Here is a 16,190-nt window from a genome sequence, read left to right as displayed (position 1 = left end):
CTATGGACATATATTGTTCAGTCTTGTAGGCCATTACAGCCCCTCCCAAAGTGCACAGGTAGATGGCGTGACTACAGGCCTCAGGCCCTAGAGATTTACATACTAATGAAGGCCAGAGGGTGGAGCAAATTAAACATTCTTCCCCAGATCCTCCCCCTTTCTCCCTCCCTATTTAACTCAGGTCTGGCCTGAGTTTCACTGGGGGATGGGGTGGGAGGGTGGGGGGCTACATTCAGACCATCTACAATCTGCCATGAAAATAAACTCTATTGGAACCAAGGACTTCCTCATGTCACTGGGGCCTCCAGCCTCTGGAATCTTAAACTTTCTCCTCGAAGCGTGGAAAGTCTCTGAGACACCACTGCTGCGGCCTGTTGTTCCCCACAGTCTTCCTCTCTTCCTGCTGCCTGACAGTCCAGATAGTAGAACTCTCAGTTACTTCTGCATACTGTCATGTTTCCCATCATGATGATAATGGACTAAATCTCAGAACTGTAAGTCAGCCTCAGTTAGATGCTTTCCTTTATAAAAGCTCCCATGGTCATGGTGTCTATTCACAGTAACAGAAACCCAACTAAGACAATGGATCAAAAGTGACCACCCATATATAGTAAAAGAAAAAATAACTAATCAAAATTTTAGAGCCAAAAATTGACCCAAGCAAAGAAAATTCCATAAAAATATCATAATTGTTGTACCAATTGCTTTTGGGAGCACTGGTATTATGTCTTTTTCCTGGTAATTCTGGCTATACATTCCTTGATTTCCTTTTCCATAACCATGAATTTTTTTAAGAGACAATGAGCAATTTTAATAATTAAAATTGGAATTCTACTTTCTTTCACTATTTCTGATTGAAACAGTTGCATGAATTTCCAAGAGGCAGTCAAACAGATATCAAGTGAAAGTGCTAACTATTAACTCTCCATAATTAACTATCAGTAATTTTGTTTCTAAAAAGGAAAGGTTGGACACTATTCTGTGAAACTATACAGCATCTCTCTGAAAATACTGAATTGCAAACTAGACAAACGAGTTCTAATCCCTTGTGGTGGTTTGCATGAGAATGTACCCCACAAGCTGAGATGCTTGAGCACTTGGTCTTTAATGGCAGTATGGTTTGGGTAGATTTAGGAGGTATGTCCTTGCTGAAAAGAAGTATACAATTAGGCACTGGTCTGATAGTCTCAAAGCCCAATGCTATTCCAAGTTTTTTCCCTGATTCTTGCTTGCAGTTCAAGAAGTAAGGCCTCAAGTTCTGTTCTGACACTATACATGCAGCCTGCTGCCTGCAGTCTTGGCTCTGCCTTCATGGAACCATAAACACGAGCAACTTCTTTCTTCTACAAGTTGTCCTGGTCATGGTGTTTTATCATAGCAACAGAAATATAACTAGTAGCCTTTGAATATATCTTTCTTTTCTAAGGTAGCTGTTAGAATAAATACTTAGACTTATTTTTTAAATTATTATTAGATTTTTTAAATTTACATTTCAAATGTTATCCCCTTTACTGGTATCCCCTCTGAAAACCCCTATCCCATCCCCTCTCCCCTTACTTCTATGAGGGTGTTTCCCCACCCACCCACCCACCCACTCCTGCTTCCCCATCCTGGGTCATCCCCTACACTGGGTCATGGAGCCTTCATAGAACCAAGCACTTCTTGATGTCTAACAAGGTCATCCTCTGCTGGTTTTGGGTCACATGCAGCTAGAGCCATGGGTCACTCTATGTGTACTCGGTTGGTGGTTTAGTCCATAACCATGAATTTTATAAAATTTTCTGCAAGCAGAATGGTCATTCTGAGGTTTCTTTTTATGATCATTGATAAAAATTTGTTTCTGATCATTGGTAGGTAGCTTGAATGTGATTCTATTAGCTTCATAACTTATTGTTGAGAATTTACTACTGAATGTGCCCATTCCCATCAACTTTGGGAAAGTATATCTATCAAGAGGAAAACCTCTCTTTTGATTTGGTTACAGCATCAGAACCAAATCATGGCTGACTTTTCTCTAACTAATGAGAGAAACGCCTTCCTTAGACTGACTTCAAGCACCACAGCTTTCAAACTGCTTTCTTCTCTGAAGTGCATGAACTTCCTCTGCCTAAAGACATCACAATGCATTCACTTCAAATAGTCCTTCATTATTATATCCTAACACAAGATTAACAGGCAGCGGAGATTGTTTCTGGAAGCTGTGCTTGGACTAAATCAGTTAGCATTAACTTAACTACAGGTTGTCAGCATGAGCCACATAAATTATAGAAATTGTGCATGTACGTGCACATGCGTGTGTGCGTGCATGTGTGCGTGCATGTGTGCGTGCATGTGTGTGTGTGTTTGTGTGTGTGTGTGTGTGTGTGTATTATAACATTCAAACCTCTCAGCTAAATCTGCAAGTCACCTCAACAGGATTCAACCCAAGGACAACTGTGACAGAGGAAAATGAAGTGCAGAAAGTTATATTGATTGCAGTTAAAATATCTTATTTACTCAATTTTAGCTAAAATAAGACCCTATGTGGACTTTTGTTAAATATCTCCTACTTCCTATCATGTAAGGATGACATAAATGAGGGTGTAACAAACTACTTCAAATGCCCTCCAGGCTTAAGGAATGTAAGAAGGCACATCCTACAGTTTCTACAGTCAAATGGCTTTCAATCAAACCAGTAAACCGGAAACCACCACACAATGAATTGTTTGCTGACACAGAGAATAAACATATGGACTACCCACAGAAACACATAGAGGACAATGTCATTCAGTCTTGGCACATAGCAGGAACTGGTTTAATTAACAGTAAAACCCAGTTCCAGTTCACTCAAGCCAACAGTTTAGGACCAGATAAAAGATCTTTTATAAAGGCTATATTCTACTTTGAGAAACATTTTAGTTTATGATCCATATGGTGGATACTAACAAGGGAGAGATTGGAGCTAATTAGTGGTGGAGTCTTGCTAGACATTCAAAGTGATAAACTAGAAAGAGCGCCTTTCCAATCTAATCATCTGTCAAGGGTCAAGGAGGTTTTCTGAGCAATATGAGTTAGAGATCAGAATCTTGTCCCTAGGAAAGCACACACTGGACTGGAAGATGTCATTCACTTATAACCTACTTTTAATCACTATTTACCAAGAATTTACAATGAATTGGCTCTGGGCCAACGAGTTCATGTGATATTTTGCATTTAATGCATTTCATATATTTTTTGTTGGGACTTTTTGGTGTCCTTGCAAATATGGTATTGGGTGCCCAAGGAACTGTCTTATTTAGCATTTTATTCCTATGAAATATCACAACCACAGAAACTCTTACAAGGAAAACAGTTCACTGGAGTTGGTTTACAGTTTCAGAGGTCTAGCCCATTGTCATCATGATGGGAAACATGGCAGCATGCAGGCAGACATGGTGCTGGAGAAGGAGCAGAGAGTTCTACATCTTGATCTGAAGGCACCAGGAAACTATGTCACACTAAATGTGGCTTGAATATGAGAGCTCAAAGCCTGGCCCCAACTTTCTTTAAAAAGGCCACACCTCCTCCAAGACAACACCCCCTAATCCTGCCACTCTCTATGGGTCAAAATTCAAACACGTGAGTCTATGAGGGCCACACCTTTTCAAGCCACCACAGAAGTCCTAATGTTTTGCTTGCCAAACACATGAAGTGGATAGCTCAAATTTATAAAACAGACTTTCTAACCCCAGTGTCAGTTTTGGACTCACTGTGTGCCAGGAGCACTGATTGTCCCAGACAATGTAGGGGAGAAGAAAGTAAAAATTCTTGCCCGTTGGAGGAAAGACTGACAAGAAGCAAGAACGAAGTCCAAACTCATGGCCAACAGGTGCAGTGAAAACTGTGTTTCTCCCCATGTCCCGCCCCTGAACTTATTCTATGCTGTCAATCAAACCTCTCTACTGGTTCCTTGTCTGTAACTCAATGCTTTCACATTTAGTGTTTTTCTAGTTTTGAACACTTTCCCCATAGTTGCTCCCACAGTACCTTCCTCAAGTCATGGAGGTTTCTGATGCTAAGTCATCTCCCTTAAGAGACTTAAACAAAGTGACCCCCACCTGCCATTTGTATTTTGCCTTTGGTTTCCTTTTTTATACTATTTAGCACTAGTCTCTCTGACTCTGTCTCTGTCTCTGTCTCTGTCTCTCTGTCTCTCTGTCTCTCCCCCACTCTGTATGTGTGTGTGTGTGTGTGTGTGTGTTTGTATGTGTGTGTACATGTTTCTTCCTTTACTGATGCACCCATTTAGAATGTAAATGTAGAATGGCTTCATTTTGCTTTCTGGTGTTCAATATATTATGGGTCAGTAAATACACATGAATCAGTAGATGTGATATCTATGTAGCCTAATGTTATGAAGGCTCAGCAAAACAGGATGCAAAGATAACAGAAAAAGAAGACTACAAGTCCCTGTACTCCTGTTACTCCACAAAACACCTAGATCTACGAGCAGAGTTGTTCAGGCTCCCAGAGAAGTCTACTTCTACAAGAAAAACAACATATCCTTTTGTCAAATAAACTCCTTTCTTTCAGTGAGGGGACCATTGTGAATCCAAAATTAAGATTCTGAGCAATGCATCCTGTCCTTCTATTGGACAATTAGTTCTTTAACATGACCATGTACATCTCTCCCTCCTTGTCAGCAAGTCTGAGTCTTAAAATATATCTGCTGGGTTCCTCTGGTAAGCCATTTGTGATATTTAGGGCTGAATACTACATACTCTGTTGCAACATGATATAGATCAGCACGTTGTGAAAGTGACACCAGTTAGTCACCTCTGCCTAATAAAAATGGAACTGAGGATTTACATAACTAGAAAGAGAGCCCCGAAACCATTATTCCTTATGTCCTAGTAACTGTTCATATAAAGAAGACATTTCCCAGTGAAACACTTAAATGAGAGAATGTATCAGAGGAGAAGTGAGCTAGTAGTTTCCAGGGAATGCTCTCTCCTGATCCAGCTTTGATGACCACTAAATCTCTCCTGTTTTTCCAGGTTGTCTGAGGTCAGTCTAGGTTCAGAGACTAGTCTGTGCAGAGGTACAAAAGGCCCTCCATTCCCTACTTAAGCCCTCAGTCCCTGTCATAGCTACCAAGAATGCTTTGTTATTTATATAAAAACAAAAAGTATATCTCTCAGAGAAATACTTCATAGATATTAGATGCTTCTGTAGTCTTCATTGCCAAAATCTCAGTTCTCCCAGTATGATCCAAACCTAGACACACAATAAAGTAAGAAAATGTACCCATATACCAAAGGGCTGGATATCAAATTAAGGGTTTGTATTTGTTCTCTTAGCACTGTGACAACATATTTGAAAAGGAAAATGAAGAAACTGGATTATACTTTAATTCTCTGTTAGAAGGGATAAAGTCCACCAGAACAGGAAAGGTGAGAGCCAGGAACATGAGCCACTGGTCACATGGTGTTTACAGTCAGGAAGAAACTGTGCACAGAACTGTTGTGGTAGCCACATCCTCATTTTATCTACTCTGGACTCCAGATTGTGTAATGTTACCATCTATATCCATGGTGGGTCTTCCCGTCTCCATTGAACCTTTCTGGAAGCATCCTCACATATACACCCAAAGATTTACTTTCTATGTGATTCTAAATCCAGTCAAATCAGGTTCAATGTGGGGGGATGGGTATTTCCATCATTCTCATGACTGGAAAAGAAGCCCTGCATGCTCTATACTGAGCAGGAAATGCCTCTGTCTGAAAAGGAATGGCACACTATCTGGTCAAAAAAGGGAAACAGCACACATTCTCTCACCTCAGCTCACCCTTCTCTGATGACCAGGTCAGTCCTACTTTAAAGCCCAACCACCCAGGCCACACTTAAGCCAGTGGTTGTTAGCCATGCTTGTGAAATCAACTGAATTGAGAGATGCCCAGGAGTCCATTTGTCTATGTGTGTATGAGGACATGTCTAGAACAGATTAACTAAGTAGGAAACCTATCCTGAACGTGAGTAGTTAAGATCCATGGGGATTAAAATGAAAACTAAGAAAGCCTGCCATTTGGTCACTGTGGAGTGACCAGCCTCTGACATACCCTTCTGGCACCATGATGTACAGTTTCACCAGAGGCCTAGATACATGGAGCCAAGTGACCTTTGACATTGTGAGACAAAGTAATTCCTTCTTCCCTTACGTTATTTATGTCAAGTACTTTATTGACATATGTATTGGTAATAAATGCAAAGCAAGACCTTGAGAAAGGTTCCCTACTTCCTTAGTGCTTCTTTGTCCATCATCATCATCTTCATCATCATCATCTCACATATGTCATCAACTGCAATATATAATTCCACTACTTCCTTGATATCTAAGAACAGACATTCTCCAAACCTACCCCCACTCCAGCTTACTCTTAAAACATCTAGATGATGATAATACTGATTATTGAACTTTCTAACCAACAGTTTGATTCCACTAAATGGAAGAATGAAGACTCAGATACAATCAAATGAATAGACAAGTCTTCCATTAGGAAGGAACTTAGAGGCTTTGGGACTCTAATGAGGTCTTCTTGCAACAGATCACAAAGATTGTTATTGACAGAAGTAAGGCCTAAATTTTAGCCCACCTAATGCAATAATGCCCTTGTTAGGTTTCTATTGTCATAAACATAATCACCAAAAGCAACTTGGAAAGTGTTTAATTTTCCACTATCAGGGAAAGCCAAGACCGAAACTGCAAGCAGGAATCTGGAGGCAAGAACTGAAGCAGAGGCAACAGAGAAATGCTACCTACTGCCTTATTCCCCTGGCTTGGTCAGCCTGTTTTATTATACAACCCAGAACTACATATCCAAAAGTGGCAATACTCCCAGTGAGCTGGGCACTCCCCCCCTACACACACATCAATAATTAATAAATAAAAAACTTAAATGCTTCCAGATTTTTCTACAGGTAATCACAAAGAACCATTTTCACCTGTGAGGTTCCTCTTGCCAGATGATTCTATCATCTGTAATACTGACCAAAACAAAAACATAAAAACAAAACATAAACAAAAACAAAAAAACAAAACACCAGGACAATCAGCCAAACTTAACAATAACAATGCCTCCTTCATTCCATTCAACATCAATATTGTAAACATGCTAAATAAACTTTAATATTTTATTCTCACATCTTTTCAGTCTAATTTTCTTTCTTCATATATAAAAAGTTAATCTTTACCCTAATGTTCCCAATCTCAGCATCCTGTCACCCTCTGACTCCCAGAGTTTGTTCTGTTTCAACAATGTTTCTTCTAAGTCTCTCCTCAAAGAGGCCTAATGCTGTCAGACTGAGCTGCCGTTCTAAAAGTATTTTTGTAGTCTTCATTCTTTTCAGTGTCTCCACAGTAAGTCCTACTTCTTTCCAGAACATCTCTTCCCCTGCAGTTTCCTGAGATAGACCTTGACAATCTAATGTGCTTTACCTCACCACTCTTCTGTTTTGCCTCCAAAATGCTTTAATTTGCTCCTTGTTTGCTTCCATGACCATCAAGTGTACCTGAACTACAGGTGAATTCCTAATTTCTACATGGTTCACAAACCAAATACATTTTTTTCCTTAGCTCATTTGTACTACTCTGCTTTTCATTCATTTCAAAGACAAAAGAGTTCTTGTACTCAGTGGTAGGAATACAGTCATCTTAGACATTTCCTTCATCTTTCTTAGCTGAGTCCTTTAAAGATCCTTGGGGATGTGTACATGACACTATTTCTCCTAAGTATTATCTCTCTTGTTCCACTGGCACTGCTGTAGTCCTCTCTCTCATTGACTTATGCTCATATTAGTGAGCAAACACATCTTTCTACGTTTCCTATAAACTGATATGTGAACAGTGTTTTCAAATGGAATATCAGCTGATCACTGATATCTGTGCAGGGCAAAGTTTCTAGGGTATTAAAACCTTGCCTTCCAACAAGTAGCAAACTCAGAGGCTGAAGTCTCTTATATTAAATTCTGCATTGTTAGTATTAAAAACTGTATATGAGTTCTCCCACAATACTCCAAGATATGTAAATTGTTTGTTACACTGTTTTGTCTAGGGATGATAAAAAAAAATGGTTTACATGTTTAGCACAGATGTAAGTTTGTTTGTCTTGTATTTTTGTCTGTGGTTATTTGAATATCTAAATCCAGATTCTGAAGACCCAGAGGGCTAATTGGACAGTTCACTACATGACTATTGAAAAAGTCTAACACACTCAAACTCTAGTTTCCTTCATAGCAAAATCCTGATTCTTTACCATACCTCATGTCTCAATTAGGACAGGATGGAATTGTGGCAATCAATTTTGACAGTCCTAGTGTCCTCAAGAAAATCATTCAATTCTTGTGCTTTCAAAGTTTGTTACAGAGTACAATGACTCTCCATGAATCCTACCTTTATTCAATAGACTGAATTTACATTCCATAACAACATCTGGTTTCTCAATCTCAAGGCAACAAAGGAACCATATGCAGAGTCCAGTAGCAGCAGATGAAGACTTCTTCCTCCAGGTATGTCACATGGCTAGGTCTGATTTCAAAAGATATGGAGACGTGTCCCCCTCCCGTGTACTTAAAAGACAGCAATGCAATGGTGCTAAGATTTGTCATGACTTGTTAGCTGCTCTCTGGTCTGTTTTCTGTAAAGCTAACCAAACGCATCTTTGTCTCCACTTTAAAATCTAAATACTTCTAGAGATAATTCCATATTTCACAAATACAGCATTGTTTGGTTCCATAATGTCCTGTCCAAACTCTCAGGCTTCAAAACAAAGATCACCTACTCCAAAAATCTTTTCTGATCCCTCAGGAATATATTAGCTTCTGTGACAGTGTGTTGGCATAGAGACTTCAATTACTTTTTTATGATATCCTTCTCATTGGAAATGAGATTGTTTAAATTATGATAGTTAGTATTTCCCTCTAAAAGTGGAAATCTTTCTGGGAATAAGCAGCATGTATTATTCAAAAGCCACTGATCAAATATGTGCTCATTGGAAAAAATATCAATGATTCTCTACAATTTAAAGTTCAAGTTTCACAATATTTGGGCCCCACCACTCTCCCAGCTTTAACTCCTATTGTGTGCCACATCACACAATTGCATTATTATTTTCACTACCTGTTTATTTTCCTATTCTTCTGCCTTTATTCTTATTCCACCCATATTCTAGATTCCTTCATAACTATCTATAAGTCTTTTCAAGTTCTACACAGATTTCAAAGGCTGGTTCTGAAGACAACTCTCCTTCTACTCTACAGTCATATGCCCTTTCCCTGAATGCTTGTCAGACTTCACCCATAACCTAGAATAACACTTAATCATAGGAAGTGCTCAATAAGAGATGAATGTTGAATGTTTTACATAGCCTAAAATTCTCTCCATTCCCTCCCCACCTCAGAAGCCAGAAATGGACTTCTAAGAATCCATGAAATATTCAACACTCCATTCTATCCCATTAACAAGCTGCTGAAACAATGACCCTATAGAAATATCTATGTCAGTTTAAATGAATTATCAACAATCAGAATTTGCCAAGGAAGCCAATAGATACGTCTTATTTGTTGTTCTACTGTATTCTTTCTTCCTACTGGATTTATTAATGCCCATATCATCAGAGCTATAATAAGCCTTAAAATTAATGTCCAATGTCTTTTGTAGCTTAAGACTTAATTTATTCCCCAAGCCTTGCTCTCTGGCACAATTAGGTTTTGATACATGGACATTTCTGCTTACTCGGGACTTAGGAGAAAAGGACTCCACATTTTGAATGGCCTCATAAATATATATTGAATTTAATTTTCTAACATGCAAAAACCATTTTCCTGTTGTTTGGAGGCTTTCAAGGCTGGAAGTCAAACAAGTTCTATATGTATTTTCATTGTGTGCCATTAATTAGTTCATAAATCAACGTGTCTTAAATTTGCACAAATTACCCTAAAGCCAATACACTTAACATTGGAACATACAGCTGCATTCTTTAGTCTCACGGTTGTCTCATAAGGCTTTTGTTCAAAACAATTAAGATTGCTGGGGTCAAGTGGATACCAGTGAGAAGTTAATGGTATTTCATACACATTGATGACATTCCATTGTTTGAAGCAATGTGTTAATATGCATTTAGAATGGGAGGCACACAATGTGAAAAACCCAACAGTCCATTGAGGAATTCCTAAACACACTTTCTCTTTTATTTCTCCTTTCCTCTTTTCATCCTCCGTCTCTTCTCCTATTCCCTTCTTTTTTTCTTTTAAAATTATTGACCTGATGCACACTTTGCTACAAGGTAGGCCTCTTCCAAGAAATATCAACTCATTTTTATTTATTACTGGCTCTTGACATATCTTACCAGTTCTTTTGCATACCATAGATCTAAGTGTCTTTTGTTCTGTCCCAAATCAGTTTTTATCTATTCTTTATCCTCAACATGATGCTTGGATAGGAACACACGTAGTTTGTCAGCTAGAAATTGGCACATCGCTGTGGTTTTGCCAAAACTACTTAAGAATAGTTGACTACTATCACTATTCAAATTCACCTTGATCTCTACAGCCATCAGAGTCTTCCACTACAGGAGTAGGAGGAATCCTGGCTAGTTGTGTGCCAGAGGCAATCGCTGCTACATACCATCTTCATGCCCTCATCTTAAGAGCCCATGTCAGGCATAAGCAGCTATGATCAAACTCTCAATCTTCTACCACATTGCCAGACCCTCACTCACTCAGCAGCCACACTGACCCTGATAGGATTTGCATTTTAAGCATCCCTGAAGGACTTGGTGCTAAAGGCTTAATCTCCGTTTTGATGGGATTGGGACCTAGTGGAAAATTTAAGAAATGGGTCTTTGCAGAATCAACTAAGCAAGGCTCATAGGGGCTCACAGAGGCTAAAACAACAACCACAGAGCCTCATTGGTCTGACTTAGGTCTTATGCATATATGTTATTGATGTGTAGCTTGCCTTTCTTGTGACACTCCTAACAGTGGGAGCCTAGGTTGTCTCTGACTCCTTTGCCTGCTCTTGGTATCCTTTTTCTCCTGGCTTATCCAACTTTGATATGAGAGTTTGTACCTAGGCTTATTGTAACTTGTTATGCCATATTTGGTTGATATCCCTGTCAGGCCTGCTCTTTTCTGAAGAGAAAAAAAAGAGTGAATGGAGCAGGGAGGGACTAGGAAGAATGGAGGGAAGGAAAACTGTGATCAAAATATAATACATGACAGAAGAATGGAGAAGGAGGAGAGGAGGAAGAGGAGGAAGAGGAGGAGGAGGAGGAGGAGGAGGAGGAGGAGGAGGAGGAGGAGGAGGAGAAGGAGGAGAAGGAGAAGGAGGAGAAGGAGGAGAAGGAGAAGGAGGAGGAGGGAAGGAGGAAAGGGAAGAAGAAAAGGGGCCTGGTGGAATGAAGGAGATTCACTGAGATGTCATTAGGTGGGCTGTGGCTCTATCCACCTTTATTATCTTCTGGCTCCCTAACTATGAAGCGAAAGGTTTGCTCTACCATGTTCTTTCACATTGATGTTGCCTTCACACAAGCGCAAAGCAGTGGAACCAATTGGCTTGGAACCTACAAAACTACAAACCCAAATCAAACTTTCTTCATAAACTTATTATCTTAGGTATTTATTATAGTCTTACAGCTTTATTCCCAGCCCTTACTCTACCTGGTACATTCTTCCTATAGATAGCCTCATGGCTGACCTTTGCCTGGCCTTTGTGTCCTGGATTAAATGTCCTGGCTATTTCCTCCACCAGGTTTTCTCTGTAAACTATATCAAAATGTCAGCTATGTCCTATTTCAGTTCCATAACTCCAATTCTTCCGTTCATGATTTTTACCACAATACTTATTTTTTGAGCATATGCTTATCACTATATGTTTTACTTAGCGTCCTGTATTAACTTTTGGCCAGTCATCCTTAAAGACATATCTCAAGAGAAGTACAATTTTTTTTTTCACAAATTAACAAAGGAATACAGCTCTAAACAGAAATCAAGAGATGATTAAAATAAGGACACAGTAGAGTTTTGGGGTTTTTTCCCTCATTGGGGGGGAACATATAAAGATCTAAATCTTTCAAACTATTATAAGATGTGAAAGGTGTTAGCTGAACATCTTTTGTTTTGATTTTTTCCCCTCATGGGTAATTTTCAAAGAGATCTAGAGTTCCCTCAATCCTGTGGTGTTTCCCTGCAGGAGACGTTTCCCTATAGAGCTGCCTGCATTGTTAAAACAGCATGGAGCAGGCTATGAACTAATTTGGAGCTTGTTCATGGCCCTGCCAGAGACAGCACACACCTTCAATCTACAGGCAGCCTGCCTGGCAGACGCCCCTTCAGCATCCCTTCAGAGTTGGTTCCACCTGAGCATTCCTTACCAGCAGCATGTTTTCGTGTTTAATCTGTGTTAACATTCTGATGGAGATTCTTCTAACTGGCAGGGATTCTAGCTGATAAACACTGCCCGCCCCTCTTCATCGCTCTTATAGAAACATTACTTATTTATAGCATATTGTAACTGACAACAGTACAGCCAGGAGGGGAGAACACTTCTTTGTAACAATACCCACATATGATATTAAAGGTGATTTTACTAGTTGCCAGACACAAGCTGGGAAAGGATGTGTTTGGCAGGAACCAGAGCTGGAAGCAATAGACAAAGGTGCTGGGGAGGCCCTGCCATCAGGATATGTTTGCTAAACCATATCCTGGTGGAGCCTGCTCAGCACGCCTCAGCTTCTAAAAGCACTCAGCATGCTTCCTCCTTAATGTGACTGATGTATATTTGGAAGTGGAAAATGCTGACCCCTCTGATCTGCCTGACTGGGCCATGCATGGCAGAACTTATTCCACAGTGGGAAGGAGCAAGATGAGCCTTTAATTTTCTTTAATTAGTCGTGGTTTTCATTTCCATTTGAATGGTATGTGTCAATAGACCTTCCTGTGGTAGAATGCCTAACCCCTGTCATCATTTCCTCTCCACAGTCAGCCTCATGCCCATGAACCACACCTTGAAGTCACTCTGGCAAGAAGGCTTTCTTTCTTCCACAGTCAGAAAGCCACGTCCCAGTCCACTTTTGTTAGCTTTATAGCAAAGCTGATGTGTGACCATTTTTTAAGGGATGGGGGGTATAGTCCTTCAAGACAATGATTTTTCTAGGCACCTAATAAATAATTATTGATCCACTGCTTCACCAACTAACTAAGACATTTGTAATCTTGCCATTATGTTGTGCAATGTCTGGAAGGCCACAATATCCATTACCAGGGAGAATCCAATCTTACTCACAAGCAGCCACAGACATGATTGGAGTCCAAAAAATGGGAGAAATTATATCTATGTTGATCTCCTTGGATTCAGAGAAGTCCTACTACTCTTATTCTTTCCTTTACCCTTTACAGTTCTATGCCCTGTGGCTATCTCCATCCACTTGGTGCTCTTTATAGTATAAGATTGTTGGATGCACTCACTCCTGCCTCCATTGAAAATAGTGATGGTAAATAATCATTATGTCCTATGACCCATAGAAAAGATAAAGATACTCTGTAAACTTAGAGTTTTCAAAGACCCACTTTTAATGATGGTTCTTAAAAGCTTTAACCTCCCTTCTAGCCCACCTCCCACCAGAGGTTGTGGAAAAGAAAGGTTACTATGTTACAGGGGAAGTAGACCTGTTTAGAAAGGTTCTTTGGAGCAAACCCCATCTGTGTTGACAGGAAATCAGCAGTTCACCTCACAGGTCAGCAGCCGCAGCAGCTCAGTCGATTCACAAACACTTGATGGATACACCAGCAGTCCAGTTCAGTAGTGTGGGGATAGCAGCAGCAGTGGCAAAACCTAGCAGGAACAGCCAGGCCTCAGCTGAATCTCTTCAAGTCAGCAGGAGGAACCAGGATCAACAGGGATGCCTGGGCAAGTTCTTTGCAGTACCTATTTTAGCTAAGTGGAGATCAGCGAAGATGTGAGACCAAGAAACTAGCTCTACAAGCAAGCCAACCCAAGCCCCCTTCACTATCCATTGAGTCCAGTTTATACTCCCTCCCAACATCATGTGTCCTCCACAGGTCTTGCCTCAGCATATAGAAAACCTCTACATGTGTCTGTACCCACTGACATCACTCTCCCAATCAGCCTGAGTCCTTAGAAGCGGTAAGAAGCCTCCAGAACACTATTAGAAGTTTTCTTGGTGTGGTTCTCTCTATGAAGTCAGGACAAATGGAGCTCAACAGCTTATGTTGTACCTGGTACTATGCTAACTGACTCACATACACTAACTCATTTAAAATTCGTAAGGCCTCCAACTGAAGTACCATCATGTTTTGTGGTGATGTCACAGACTAGAAAAGCTAGATATGACGGGTTAGGTAAGAAATCACAGAAATCACATTACTAAGTGGTGAAGAACTCAGAATCTAATTCAAGCTGACATATAGAGTCGCTATACAGTAAAAGCAGTATCGGAATTATGACATATAAAGCACTTAAAACTTGGTCTGGAGTATGGCAAAACTTAGTGCAGAGAGGAGAGACACAAAATGAGAGAAGGAAAAAGAAGGCATGTTCTTCCATGTACCCATCATTTAGAGGATGCATTGAAAAAGCTGTATCGGAAACTCTTTTCTCTCATCAAATATTTATAGAACAACTGTTAAGGCCCAGACCCTTTTCCAAGCAGGGAGAGTCAACTTTTTTTTTTTTTTTTTTGCTTTCAAAGGAAATAGAGGAAGAGACATATATAAATAGACAAGCTCATAAAGCGTCATAAGCTTTTGAGTAGGATTGACAGGGAAGAGTGAGTGCTTGCTTTCTGCAGAGGTATGGTTCAAGGTCAGGAAGAGTATCATAGAAGTATAACAGGCTATTGTTCAGTGATTGGAAATACGAACCAAGTAACAATGAGGGACACAGAAATCAATATTTCAGAACCCTGTATGCTGGGCCTGGTAGCATTCAAAAGCCACTGGTAGCTAGCTAAGGAATGTTTCTGGTTGTACCACCTCATCAGTACTATGGGGGCACTGCTCACTGCTTTAAATGTAATAAAGGGCAGAGATTAAATTCCAACACAGAGACACATGAACCTGTTTCAGCTTCAATGACTAAATCACATTTTGTTCTGGAATGGTCATGCTTGCTATAGATAATAAAGAGGATGTAAGGCAATGAACTTGAGTCTACCTTCCAGTTGTATCTATCATAGCCATGTCACTGCATTCCCTATAATCCCTCCATGGAGCTCAATGCATTTGTCCCCAACCTAGAAAAGTCTGATGGAGCTGGAAGAATACTGAGCATGAAGTTAGACGATTGGCATCTACTCTTACCTGGGCCATAGACTAGCCTCACTCTGATGCAGACTGCTCATCTATAAAATGAGTAGTAGATTGCTGCTCTCAAAGTTGAGAACAAACAACTGAATTCTGGGAATTGCTGTGGCAGTCTACACAGTAGATTCAGCAGACTCCTGAAGAAATAATAGAAGGGTTCCTCTGTTGGGAGCCGACTCCTAGCAGAAAGCAGCTATCATCTTTGCAGCCATCTCGAGCCATATACCCTGACAAGAGACTTGTTTTCAACAGCCCACAACAGCTGAGCACACTCTGATAAGCATCTTGTTTTACTCACATATCTTGTTTTGCTGTTTAGTGCCGCCAGCCTCAAGGCACATGACATAGTGCCTTCAGCTGTGTTTGTCCACGAGGGCAAGGCACGTGGTAAAGGGTATAAATACCCAGGATTTTCTTTCAGTAAAAGAGACTTGATCAGACCCTCTGTCTTGTCTCCATTCTTCGCATCTCTTGCCCCTCCATCCCCACTCTCTCTAGCTAGACCTTGACCCACAGATCGGAGCAGCAGCTCAGGCCGTTACATAGTAGACCCCAAACATGGGGCAGAACAGGTCATTACATTCCTCCTTTAACGCTAACCCAAGTTCCAGCTAGTGTTGCTAGGGAAATGCATGGGGAAAAACCTGGACATAGTTATGATTCAGTTACAGAAAATCAATATTTGGACTCTTCTTTAAAGAAGGTTTTCTGGACACAGGTAATCTAGGGCTGGCTAGGGTATCAATGAATTGTAAGCAAATTATAAATTTAGTTTGCAGCCTGCTTCATATTCTATTCTATTTTATTCTGTTTATGTGTATGTATGTGCATTGTACTTGTTTGCTTGTGTGTGT

The sequence above is a fragment of the Grammomys surdaster genome, unplaced genomic scaffold (genome assembly GCF_004785775.1).
Source record: "Grammomys surdaster isolate TR1022 unplaced genomic scaffold, NIH_TR_1.0 126158, whole genome shotgun sequence".
NCBI classification, from domain to species: domain Eukaryota; kingdom Metazoa; phylum Chordata; class Mammalia; order Rodentia; family Muridae; genus Grammomys; species Grammomys surdaster.
This window is presented reverse-complemented; position numbering follows the sequence as displayed.